A 13,710-nucleotide genomic window follows, 5' to 3' on the forward strand; every position below is an offset into this window, starting at 1 on the left:
AATGAATGCATTGCAGTCTATTTCCCTCTTTAGTTCTGTTAGTATCTGTTTCACATATGCTGGTGCTCCTGTATTGGGTGCATATATATTTAGAATGGTTATATCCTCTTGTTGGCTGAGCCCTTTATCATTATGTAGTGTCCTTCTTTATCTCTTGTTACTTTCTTTGTTTTGAAGTCTATTTTGTCTGATATTAGTACTGCAACCCCTGCTTTCTTCTCACTGTTCTTTGCCTGAAATATGTTTTTCTATCCCTTGACTTTTAGCCTCTGCATGTCTTTGGGTTTGAGGTGAGTTTTTTGTAAGTAGCATATAGATGGGTCTTGCTTTTTTATCCGTTCTATTTCTCTGTGTCATTTGATTGGTGCATTAAGTCCATTTACATTTAGGGTGACTATTGAGAGATACGTACTTATTGCCATTGCAGGCTTTAAATTCGTGGTTACCAAAGGTTCAAGGTTAGCCTCTTTAGTATCTTACTGCCTAACTTAGCTCGCTTATTGAGCTGTTATATACACTGCCTGGAGATTCTTTTCTTCTCTCCCTTCTTATTCCTCCTCCTCCATTCTTCATATGTTGTGTGTTTTGTTCTGTGCTCTTTTTTGGAGTGCTCCCATCTTGAGCAGTCCCTGTAAGATGCCCTGTCCAGGTGGTTTGTGGGAAGCAAATTCCCTCAGCTTTTGCTTGTCTGGGAATTGTTTAATCCCACCATCATATTTAAATGATAGTCGTGCTGGATACAGTATCCTTGGTTCAAGGCCCTTCTGTTTCATTGTATTAAATATATCATGCCATTCTCTTCTGGCCTGTAGGGTTTCTGTCAAGAAGTCTGATGATAGCCTGATGGGTTTTCCTTTATAGGTGACCTTTTTCTCTCTAGCCGCCTTTAAAACTCTTTCCTTGTCCTTGATCCTTGCCATTTTAACTATTATGTGTCTTGGTGTTGTCCTCCTTGGATCCTTTCTGTTGGGGCTTCTGTGTATTTCCGTGGTCTGTTCGATTATTTCGTCCCCCAGTTTGGGGAAGTTTTCAGCAATTATTTCTTTAAAGATACTTTCTATCCCTTTTCCTCTCTCTTCTTCTTCTTCTTGTACCCCTATAATATGGATATTGTTCCTTTTGGATTGGTCACATAGTTCTCTTAGTATTGTTTCATTCCTGCAGATCCTTTTATCTTTCTCTATGTCAGCTTCTATAAGTTCCTGTTCTCTGGTTTCTATTCCTTCAATGGCCTCTTGCGTCTTATCCATTCTGCTTATAAATCCTTCCAGGGATTGTTTCACTTCTGTGATCTCCTTCCTGACATCTGTGATCTCCCTCTGGACTTCATCCCATTCCTCTTGCATTTTTCTCTGCATATCCGTCAGCATGTTCATGATTTTTATTTTGAATTCTTTTTCAGGAAGACTGGTTTGGTCTGTCTCCTTCTCTGGTGTTGTCTCTGTTATCTTCGTCTGCCTGAAATTTTGCCTTTTCATGGCAATAGAGATAGTTTGCAGAGCTGGTACGAGTGACGGCTGGAAGAACTTCCCTTCTTGTTGGTTTATGGCCTTCCTCTCCTGGGAGAACAGCGACCTCTAGTGGCTTGTGCTGGGCAGCTGTGCGCAGACGGGGCTTCTACTTCCTGCCCCTTTGCTATGGAGTTTATCTCTGCTGTGGCTGTGGGTGTGGCCTGGCTACAGCTGCTGCTCCAAAATGGTGAAGCCCCATTGGAGGGGGAGTGGCTGGGAGGCTATTTATCACTGTAAGGGGCCTCCATGCTCTCTGCTGCCCAGGGGGTTAGAGTGCCCAGAGATCCCCAGATTCCCTGCCCCTGCACTAAGTGTCCCACCCTGCCCCTTTAAGACTTCCAAAAAGCACTCATCAAACCAAAACAACAACAGCAACAACAAAAATAAATATATAAATAAATAAAATAAAAAATTTAAATAATTAAAAAAAAGAAAAACGCACGATTTTCTTTGTCCTCAGGTGCCGGTTTCAGGCACCCACTCACCGGTCTTTGTGCCCTGTTTCCCTATTATTGGGGTCCCTGTCCCTTTAAGACTTCCAAAAAGCACTCTCCAAAAGAAAAAAAAAAAAATGGCTGCTCCTGTTTCTTTCTCCTCTGGCGTCGGCCTCAGGCAACCGCTCAATGGTCCTGCTGCCCTGTTTCTCTAGTATCCTGGACCCCACGCATGCACTTTGTCTGTGCTCTGGTCCAGATGTCTGGGACTGGGTGTTCAGCAGTCCTGGGCTCCTTCTCCCTCACTGCTGACTCCTCTCCTCCCACTGGGGGGAGGGGCGCTTGGGTCCTTTAGGGCCAGGGCTTGTATCTTACCCCCTTCGTGAGGCACTGAGTTCTCGCAGGTGTGGATGTGGTCTGGATGTTGTCCTGTGTCCTCTGGTCTCTATTTTAGGAAGTGTTGTCTTTGTTATATTTTCATAGATGTATGTGGTTTTGGGAGGAGATTTCTGCTGCTCTACTCACGCCGCCATCTTTGCTCCACCTCCTCTTGGGTAGTTTTTTGATTACTGATTCAATTTCATTGCTGGTAATTGGTCTGTTTAGATTTTCTATTTCTTCCTGGTTCAGTCTTGGTATATTTTATTTTTCTAGAAAGTTGTCTATTTCTTATAGGTTGTCCAGTTTGTTAGCATGTAATTTTTCATATCTCTAATAATTCTTTGTATTTCTGTGATGTCTGTAGTGCTTTTTCCTTTTTCATTTCTGATTCTGTTTGTTTTTAGACTCTTTTTTTCTTGATAAGTCTGGCTAGAGGTTTACATATTTTGTTTATTTTCTCAAAGAATCAGCTTTTGGTTTCATTAACTTTTTCAATTGTTTTATTCTTTTCAATTTTATTTATTTGTTCTCTGATCTTTATTATGTCCCTCCTTCTACTGACTTTGGGCCTCATTTGTTCTTCTTTTTCCATTATCAATAATTGTCAATAATCAGATTAGGCTCTTCATTTGGGAATTTTCTACCTTCTTAAATGGGCCTGGATTGCTATGTATTTTCCTGTTAGTACTGCATTCACTGCATCTCACAGAAGTTGGGCATTGTGCTGTTGTTTTCATTTGTCACCATATATTTCTTGATTTCTGTTTTAATTTGGTCATTGATCTGTTGATTATTCAGGAGCATGTTGTTAAGCCACCATGTGTTTGTGGGCCTATTTGTTTTCTTTGTACAGTTTATTTCTAGTTTTATACCTTTGTGATCTGAGAAGTTGGTTTGTACAATTTCAATCTTTTTGAGTTTGCTGAGGCTCTTTTTATGGCCTATTATGTAGTCTATTCTGGAAAATGTTCCATGTGCACTTGAGAAGAATGTGTATCTTGCTGCTTTTGGGTGGAATGTGTTATAGATGTCTGTTAGGTCCATCTGTTCTAATGTGTTGTTCAGTGCCTCTGTGGCCTTACTTATTTTCTGTTTGGGTGATCTGTCCTTTGGAGTGAGTTTTTAAGCATTCTGTTTCCTCCTTTAATTCTGTTAGTATTTGTTTCACATATGTAGCTGCTTCTGTGTTGTGTGCATATATAGTTGTAATGGTCATATCCTCTTGTTGGACTGACCCCTTTATCATTATGTAATGTCCTTCTTTGTCTCTTGTGACTTTCTTTGTTTTGAAGTCTATTTTGTTTGATACAAGTACTGCAACTCCTGCTTTTTTCTCCCTGTTATTTGCATGAAATATCTTTTTCCATCCCTTTACTTTGAGTCTGCATTTGTCTTTGGGTTTGAAGTGAGTCTCTTGTAGGCAGTATATAGATGGGTCTTGTTTTTTATCCATTCAGTGACTATGTCTTTTGATTGGTACATTCAGTCCATTTCATTTAGGGTGACTATTGAAAGATATGTACTTATTGCCATTGCAGGCTTTGGATTTGTGTTTACCAAAGGTTCAAGGGCAATTTCTTTACTATCTAACCATGTAACTTAACTCACTTACTACATTATTATGAACATAGTCTGATGAATCTTTATTTCTCTCCCTTTGTTTTCCTTCCTCCTCCACTCTTTATATGTTTGGTGTTTTATTCTGTACTCTTTGTGTTTCCCTTGACTGACTTTGTGGATACCTGATTTAATTTTGTATTTACTTTGTAGTTAGTTTTTCTACTTCCTTTGATGTGGTTTTATTACCTCTGGTGACAGCTATTTAGCCCTAGGTATACTTCCATCTATAGCAGTCCCTTTAAAATACACTATAGAGATGATGTGTGGGAAGTAAATTCCTTTTTCTTTTCTGGGAATTGTTTAATCCTTCTTTCAAATTTAAATGATAATCTTGCTGGATACAGATACAGTATTCTTGGTTCGAGGCCCTTCTGTTTCATTGCATTGAATAAAGCATGCCATTCCCTTCTGGTCTGTAAGGTTTCTGCTGAGAAGTCTGATCATAGCCTGATTGGTTTTCCTTTGTATGTGATTTTTTCCCCTCTTTCTTGCTGATTTTAATACTCTGTCCTTTTCTTTGATCTTTGCCATTTTTAGTTATTACTTGTCTTGTTGTTGTCCTCTTTGGGTCCCTTGTGTTGGGAGATCTGTGGGCTTCCATGGTCTGAGGGACTATTTCCTTCTCCAGATTGGGGAAGTTTTTAGCAATTATTTCTTCAAAGACACTTCCTATCCCTTTTTCTCTCTTCTTCTTCTGGTACCCCTATATAATGTGAATATTGTTCCACTTGGATTGGTCACACAGTTCTCTTAATATTTCATTCCTAGAGATCCTTTTATCTCTCACTGCATCAGCTCCTCTGTGTTCCTTTTCTCTGACTTCTATTCCATTTACAGTTTCCTCCACCTCATCTAGTCTGCTCTTAAATCCTTCAATTGTTTGCTTTATTTGTTTTATCTCCTTCCTGAATTCATCCCTTAGCTCTTGAATATTTTTCAAGAGCTCCAACAGCATGCTTATAACTTTTATTTTGAATTCTCTTTCAGGAAGATTGGTGATTTCAGTCTCACTGAGCCCGCTCTCTGGTGTTTGAGGGATTTGGGACTTACCAAGGTTCTTCTGCCTTTTCATGGCAATGGGAGTGGTCACCGGCAAGTGGTGCTTGTGTCAGCTGGGTGAACAAAGTTCCTTCTTGCTTGCCGGTTGTCTTGCCTGTCTCCCCTGTCTGTGATGGTTAACTGTACAAAGGGAGCCACCTCTGGGTTAATCCCCTAGGTTGCCATGGACAGGACATTCCTCAAGATGGCCGAGGGCAGTGGAGGCATTCACAGGCCAGCAGCACCTGTTCTGCCATAGGAACAGAGCCCTTTTGTGCCTCCCAGTCTCTGTGCCCATCTCCTTTGTCTGTGCCAGTCAACTGGATGCAGAGAGCACCCTCTGGCTTAATCCCCTAAGCTGCTCTGGGTGGGCAATTCTCTGGTTGGCCTAGGGCACTGGCGGGGGTCGCAGGTGAGTGGCAGGTGTTCTGCCATGAGAACAAAGCCCCCTTATGCCTCCCAGTCTCTGTGCTTGTGTCTGCTGTCTGTGTCGGTCAACCGTGCACTGGGAGCAGCCTCTGGGTCTGGGCCAGTTACCCGGTGCAGGGAGAAGCCTCTGTGTTAAGCTGTGTGGTTTCTGTAGGTGGGGCTGTGCTCTGGCTGGTCTGCAGCAATGGCAGGGCTGGTGGGGAGGAAGAAACAGCAGGCTTCTTATTGCAGTGAGGGTCCTCAGAGCTGCATTGCCAACCAGGGGTATAGGGTGCCTGAAGCTCCTTAAAGTTCCCAGCCAGCTGGGCTGAGTGTGCCAGGACAATTTCTTCCACCTGTTAAACCCTTGTCCCTTTAAGACTTTTAAAGCGCCTGCTATTCTTTTGTCTCAGGGCAGCTGGCTATGGGAACCTGTTCGCTGTCTTAGTCTCGGAGTTTGCTTTTCCACTGCTCTAATATCCAGAGCACCATGCAATGTGTGTCTATGCTCCTGGGGCAGATTACTAGGGCTGGTTGTTTAACAGTCCTGTGCTTCCACTCCCTCCTTGCTCTGATTCTTGTCCCCCCACTGGTGAGCTGGGGAGGGGGAAGTGTTCAGGTCCCACCAGGTCACGGCTTTGTACTTTACCCTTTTCCATGAGATGTTGGGTTCTCATAGATGTAGACTGGCTGGTGTACTGCTACCTCTGGTCACTCTTTTAGGAATAGTTGTATTTGCTGTATTTTCAAAATATATATGGATTTGGGAGAAGATTTCCATCACCCTACTGATGTCACCATCTTTTCCTCTTTATCTGCTATGTTCAATGAATTTTTAACTCGTGTCAAGTTAATTCAAAGGGGAGAGGATAATGTTTTAATCACATGCTGATGGAGAAACTGATAGTTCAGTTAAAAACTAAAAGTGTATTGCATAGTATACCCAAAAAATTAATCCAAAATGGAATGTAGAACTAAACATGAAACTTAAAACTAAAAAAACTTTTAGAGAAAATAGGATAAAACCTACAGAATCTTAGAGTAGAATTTTTAAGAATGGAGCAAATCTTTTTTAATGAAGTGATTTTAAAATGACTAATTAATGTGTGTACATGATTAGGTACATTTACTTTTTTTCTTTGATGTTGACAAAAATCTATTTAAATAAATCTGTGTTCCAGACTTACCTTACATATTGATTAGGAAATAGTCTAGTTTTCAAGTCCATAGGAAATGAGAAGGGAGGAGAAGAGAAGGATAGGAAAAGTGGCAGTCATCATAAAATTTAATAAGATAAATTTTAAAAAGAATGAGTACCTTGGTGTGTATATGGCTACTGAGATTGTTTTCAAACACTTATTTCTTATGAATGAATAAACTATTGACTAGTTAAACAAATCAAATATATAATTTTTGAAACAGAGAAGTGCAAATTAGAATAATATTTACATAATACTGTGCTTCAAGATAAGAATATAGATGATTAGAGCTGGAGGAAAAAGAGACAACTGGAATAAAACCTTTTGAATCAATCATTTGAGGAAGTGATATGTATAAAGTTATATCTAGGATAAATATAATGTGAGATATGGGTAGGTTAAGTATCCTTCCAAATATAAGATGAATTTGGAAATGACAAATCATAAATATTTATTATGAGTTTGTGAAATTAGAACAAAAACATATGCTTGCTTCAAATTGGGATTTAATTTATTTCAAACTTGCTGGTGAGAGAATTCTTGGTCAGTAGTTTCTAAGAAATAAGGAGAGGTAGGTTTGGCATGAAGTTAATGAAGACTGAGCTTCCATGTCCTAGGAAAGATACTTAGCAAGGTTCCCTTTTGGAAAGGGTCCTAGCAATGTTTTCAGATCCCCACATGATTGAAGAGGAATCCCGATATTATTGAAGACTTAGGCCAATAATTTGTTCTTGGAAATAAGTATATGGAGCCTTAGAAAACAAATAGGCGTGTAAAGGATTTGCAAACACTTTAGGTTTCTTTTGCTTTCTGAAAATATTTCGCAGTGGCCTTTCTCCGTAACCTCCTGAAATGTGTGTAAATTGTTTTTGCTTTGTTGCAGAGAGAGCAAATTTTAAAGGCATTCTTTTCATTTTCTCTGTGTCTAGTCCTGAATCCAAACATTCAATGCCTTCCTGATTTTATGGCCTGGTTTTGTTGACTCTTGTCTCTGGGGTCTCACTGTAATCCTGAAAATGCCGAGTAACTTGGATACTTGAGATGGAAAAAGCTTTGTTTAAGCTTTATTTAACTGACTCAGCTCACCAGAGTTGGATACACATTTCTCAAACTCACTTTTCAATAAGCTCAATAAAAAGGGCTATATAGCCTTGGAGCAATTAACGGTAGCTTTATGCCAGCCTGCATAAGAATCCAGTGGACAACTGCGGTATGGCTCTGTCAGGACTTTTTGCACATGCCCTTGCCCACTGCACTCTAACAAATACAGGGGAGTAGTTCTAAAGCTTTGGTTTATTAGGTTTAGCTTCCTATTGTTTTATAAGCCTTTGCTGAAAAAATCACTATTCTACCCAATGTAATTCCATTGTCTCTGCTCTAATTTAATCTTTTTTCTTGTTGTTTCTAACAGATAAACTTCACAATTTTGGTGGGGTGCAGAAATAATCTGAGCCGCTACCTAACCTGATCGAGACACACTTTCTCTGTCTCATTCTTAGTGTTCAGGGATCTGAATTCAGCCACTGCTAAAGAAGCTCAGTGGCAGAGTTTCATCTAAATAAGCACAGGTTTAAGGATAGAGTGGTATTCAATTGCAAGGAGAATATGTGAGCTGCCCTGGGAAGACCAGCTATATGACTCCCTGTGTGACCTCCTCAGTGAGGGACCACAGAGCAGCAGACATCCAAGGCTGTGGTCCCTCACACGTGTAAGGTGTTCATATTTTGCTATCCACAGGTAGTTAGGTGCTGGCCTAAGTACTGAAACATGTTCTGAGAAATGTGTGTCAGAAAATCTTGGAAGTGAAGTGGTGCCAAAAAATAGATGGTGAAGAATCAATTTTATTTAAATATCAAAAAGGAAAATTATATCATTAATTAAAACCTTTCTACAATATATATTAGTCAAGATTATTTTAAGAAAATGGCTACACATTTTAGTTTCTCAATACAATAAAAACTCTTTTTTCACTTTCACCACAGTCTAATATTGATCAGACTTTTGGGTGGCTCTCCTACGACAGTGGCTTGAGGATCCTCCCATTAGGTGTCTTAGACACCTCAGCACCCTGAGCTTTCAGCCATGGGAGTGGGAGATGCAGAGCATAGAGGGTAGCATGGGGCATTTTGAAATAGGTCAGGAAGGTCACATTGGTTCTGTTTACATTCCACTGGCCAGAACCCAGTCATATGACCCTAAAATAATGTTAAATGAGGCTGGGGAATCTTGTCTTGTTCAGACTGGCCTTGGTGTGCATCTGGCCCATCTCTGCCTCAGGTAGGTCTACATTTATGCTGTAATTGGTTGGAGTGAGAAATGAGTTGAACTGAACTAAGGTTTGGGAGGAGAACCAACTAAAAGCTCCACTCATTATAATTTCTTTAAAATTACACTTTAGGTTTTGTTAGATTGGAATCCACACAGCTTAATGTCCAAGTTTTAGTTGATCCCTAGAGAAACCCATTTTGACACCTAAATATGGATATCAATTCACTTAAAAAAAAAAGAAGCAGGGTTGGCATATTAGCATACTTTTTTCTTAAAGGGCTGTCTGTTTAGAATAGTAATTATTTTGGGTGGGCAGAAATACTGTCTATGTCTTGGCTATTCAGCTCTGCCACTGAACCCTCAAAACAACCACAGATGATTTGAAATGGGTGTAGCTGTCTTCCAATAAAATCTTATTGACTAAACAAGCAACTATTCTGAGGGCCATAGTTTGCCAACCCCACTTTTAATAATTGTTGATCTAAAGAAGAAGACACAGAAGTAGTACATTTTATACGATATATTGTGAACTACATGCAAATCAGATTACTGTGTTTCCTATTTTTAAAAACTGTTTGAAAGTTGTATAGTCTCTTTTCTGAGTGGCAGGTTCTTTACTTAGTAAATAACCACCCCTTGAGGGTTTGTGTTATAAATGTATATTTTTGCATAATGCATACATTTTTGTGAGGCACACTATTATTGTAACTACTATGTAATGGTACCTGTGTTTGAATTGTCAAAGCCATAAATTGTTTTCTAAGTGTGATGTATAATCTGTTGTCTCAGTGTGTAGATTCATTTGCATTAAAGTCAGGGCACACCTACATAATAAATTCAGGGATTTTTGTCAGTGAAAAAATATGCTGGTATTTTGAGGAAGCCCTAACATGCAGGCATGGATGGCTTCTCTAGTATAGGCAAGAGTTTGGAAAGCAACATTGCTCTGAATACCAATGGGGCCAGTTGTTGAGCCAGAAAATAGGTGAACCACTATTGCAGATTGAAATTGGCCCAAATCTCGGTCCTTGCAATAGGCTGGGACTGCCTAGCAGAGCAAAGTCAAGGCAAGAGGTGGGAGTCCCTGCTGCTAGGGAACCGTGTTTCCTTCTTTGCTCTCTTTCAGACCAGCTGACTTTAGACTATCACCTAGGACCTCACCTGTAGAACCCAGGAGAAAGCCATGAGTAATAAACAACAAGTACTAATTCTGAATGTTCCTACTGTTTCCCATAAAATGGGAAATGCAAGGGCAACTTAATGTTCCAGTGTATATCAGGAGACTGTTTAATCAAATGTTTACGGCTTCTTGAAGACCACCACCTTTCCAGACTGGATTACTTGTTCTCAATTCTGCATCTTTTACTCTTTCAATTCCTTATTGTAGGATCTCTTAATTGTACCAGCCAACTTCCCACTCCCAAATGACTTATCTGTTAATATACTTTCGGTTGCAAATGATGGAAAACTTGTCTGAAATGGCTTAAAAACTGGACAGATTTTCTCACATAACAGGCATTCCAGAGAAAGGAGATTTGGTTTCTGAATTAGCTTCTCTAAGATTAACTTCTATTTCTTCTTAAGGTACTTGAATATCCACAGTGAATCTAAGCCATGCAGCCTCAAATTACATTATCAAAATGGAATTAAAGGGAAATTTCTTTCTCTTTGGATGCTTCTTTTTTATTAGGAATTCCAAAGAAGCCACCCAGGTCACTTTTTTTGAAATTTCAGTGGCAACTATTGAGTCATTTGTACAACCCCTAGATGAAGGGGGAAGACAGGAAGGTAAGTATTCATCACTTTCAGTTTCCTATTGAAAAGGTGAGATCTAGTGGCAAGGAACAAGGCCTGGACTATGAATTGCTTTGGGGTAAATAGGTAACGGTGTCTATTATAACTCTTAAAAGAACAGCCATCAAGTGGTATTTGGGTTTCTGGGATCTATGAACAGGCAGAATTTTAGCCATAGATGACTCAAATCTCTTACGCCACCTGCAGTTGAGGGCCAATAAGAATGTTTTTTATGTGCCATAAAAGGGACTGAACACTAGCTTCAGAAGTCACCTCAGTGGTGGCAGGTCCCCTGCCCATGATACTGGCAAAATATACACTCCTGCAACTGTTTATAACATGCACTCTATTGATTTTGTTGATTTATTGATCATGATTTTTAAGAAAATGCTTTAAGAACCTTTGCCTGGAATAAGCATGTTTAAATTCAACCATGAGAGACCATGGTTTAGGTCAGTGGAGTGGAATTTGTCTTTCTTGGATCCATTTATTAGCAAATCAGTCTCCTCTCCAGCACTCCCAATTGTGCGTAGTCCTGGTAGGAGACAGCAGCCACTCATCTTTCTGAAAGCTGGAGAAGTGCTACCTTCACCATCCCTCTTCTGGCCCATCAGGTGAGTTAGGTGATTTAGGCTCAGTCTATCTTACTTTATCTCCTAAGAATCTGAATCTTTAATGAATGATGGAAGAACAAGGGGATGGTGACATGCAGCTAGTAGAATTTAAGTGCTCTTTGCTGTGGTTCCTGTTTCCAGCTTTATGTTTTCTTGCTCATTTTCTCTACTTTGTTTTCTGGTCTTTTGTTAAGTTTGTGATCCCTGGATTACACTTTTAATACATCAAGATCTGTGAAGGTCTTGCTTGAGTTAGATGAGGCAAATTTCTGTGCTTGAATTTAGCCCTCCGAATAGTTACAGGCCTGTGTTGGTACGCAGTCTCCACGCTCCACCTCCGTGATGTTTATATCTTGTTCTACTGTTCATCCCTGAGACTTTGGCCATGCCTGTGGCTTAGGCTTGTGTTTGCTTCTGTTCTGATTGAGTTTATTTCCTTTACTTCCAGGCAGAGGTGAGTAAGGAAAAGAAGAAGAGAGTAGTTAGGTGAGGGTAACCCATAGATGTGTTTAGACAAATATTGAGTTTTTGCTGTCTTTCATTGAATGGACTGGTAGCTTTCCAAAACATTCCTTCCAATAATTTTCAGGTAAATCTTAATGGCTTGAGTTGCCTGAATGCATCAGAGACTAAGCACTAACCACCCTTTAAAATGTAACTGCTGACTGATTTATGCACTCTTAGAATAGGAGCTCTTCAGAGCCTGGCTGTACATGGGAGCAACATGTCTCAGGAGCTTAAAACAGGGCACTTAATGTCAAGAGCTGTGGGGCCTCACACCTTATCTCCTCACTGATGGACAATTTCTCTCCTCATTCTCTTAATTCCATGGGCATATTCATAATGTGGCCCAGGGTCCCAGGTTATTTTCCTCTCCAACCACCCTCACCAGAGAGGTATGGTCTTTATGACCAGGCTTTTTTGGTTTTGGGGTAACTGACAACTCACAATGCTATATAAATGACCATAACTAATTATTTTCTTGGCATTTTTAATATACAAACTGTGAAAGACTATTACATTTGATTCTCAAGGAATTTGGAAGGCAGCGAAAGAGGTATTGTATTATTTTCTTTTTAGAGACAGTAAAAACATTTCAAGAGTTTATGGGATTTGTCCAAGGTTGGTGAAATAATAAATAGATTCAAGATTCAAACCCAGGTCTGGCTTCAAATGCCGGAGCTCTGTGTTCTATCATTTGTGGTAAATGAAGAAATGACATCTTTTTACAATTCGATCAGAAATGTCACAGATTCTATTTCCATCAAAGTCTGACCCTCAGTATTAGTGATTTTCTGAAGACTTGTGACTATAAGCTGGAAATGGCTACAAAGAAGGAGCCCTGGGAAACTGGGGAGATAGGAGAGCGAGTGCTTAGATAGGAAAATATATACATATTCATATTATAGAATATGAAATGTATACCAGAACCAGAAAGGATGACAAGAAAAATGGATCTGGACCTTTTAGTCTAACTTCTTTATTCTTTAAGAGGAGGACCAGGTTCAGACCCTGTGCAAGAAACTTGTAGCATGTTGATTCATTTAAATTTATTATTATTTAAGCACCACCATGTGAAAGATTTTTAAAACGCCAGTTTAAAATTTTACAAAGTAGAAAATTGGGACTCAGAGAATATGTCTAACTGCTTTTAGATCTATTAAGAGATAGTGAACTAAAGCTCTTAGCTACAGATTCTGGACTGTGCTTTTGACAGAATCTATACAGCCCACTTCAAAAGGGTCATCAATACCCTGTTTTCAATGAGTAGTTTATATTTTTTCACCAAAAGAGGTCCATTTCTGGCAAGAGGAATAGATCACGTATTTTATTAGATTCATTTAAGGGCCAAAATTCAAAGAAGACTAAAAGCACAAATGTTTTATTATACAAATGAACTCTTAGAACAAAATATTAAATCTAGAATGTTTGTTCATAAGAAGTTCAGGTTTCCCTAACACACAGGATTAATTCTGGGTAATAAAGTTCAATAAGTAGTGTGCAATTAATAGAATTAGTACAGCTGGGACATCCGTACAACAATGTTACAGCAGATGGGGGATATGTATACTTCAAGCAGAGCACAATTGGCAAGCAGAATCGTTAGTGAAAGCAACAGAAAAATATATAAACAATGGTTTAGTCATATTAAGATGGAAAGTAAACCAAACAGGCTTATTGATATGGTAATGAACACTGGGCTGGAATAAAGTATTTGTTCAAAGGAAAGGACACCAGGAAAAGACTAAGGAGTTATTATTTTCTTAAAACAGAGCCTTTAAAGAGAAAAGAATAACTGAATATTTATAGGGGACACTTGACAAATATTCTCAGATGATAGGCCTGACTTCAATAATAAGGTAGTAGATTAAAATATGTGAGGTAATACAAATGTAATGTATATATCTTATACTTGACATTTCAGATAGATACGAAACATCTT

Source organism: Manis javanica, chromosome 9 (assembly GCF_040802235.1).
Source record: "Manis javanica isolate MJ-LG chromosome 9, MJ_LKY, whole genome shotgun sequence".
In the NCBI taxonomy this organism is placed as follows: Eukaryota; Metazoa; Chordata; class Mammalia; order Pholidota; family Manidae; genus Manis; species Manis javanica.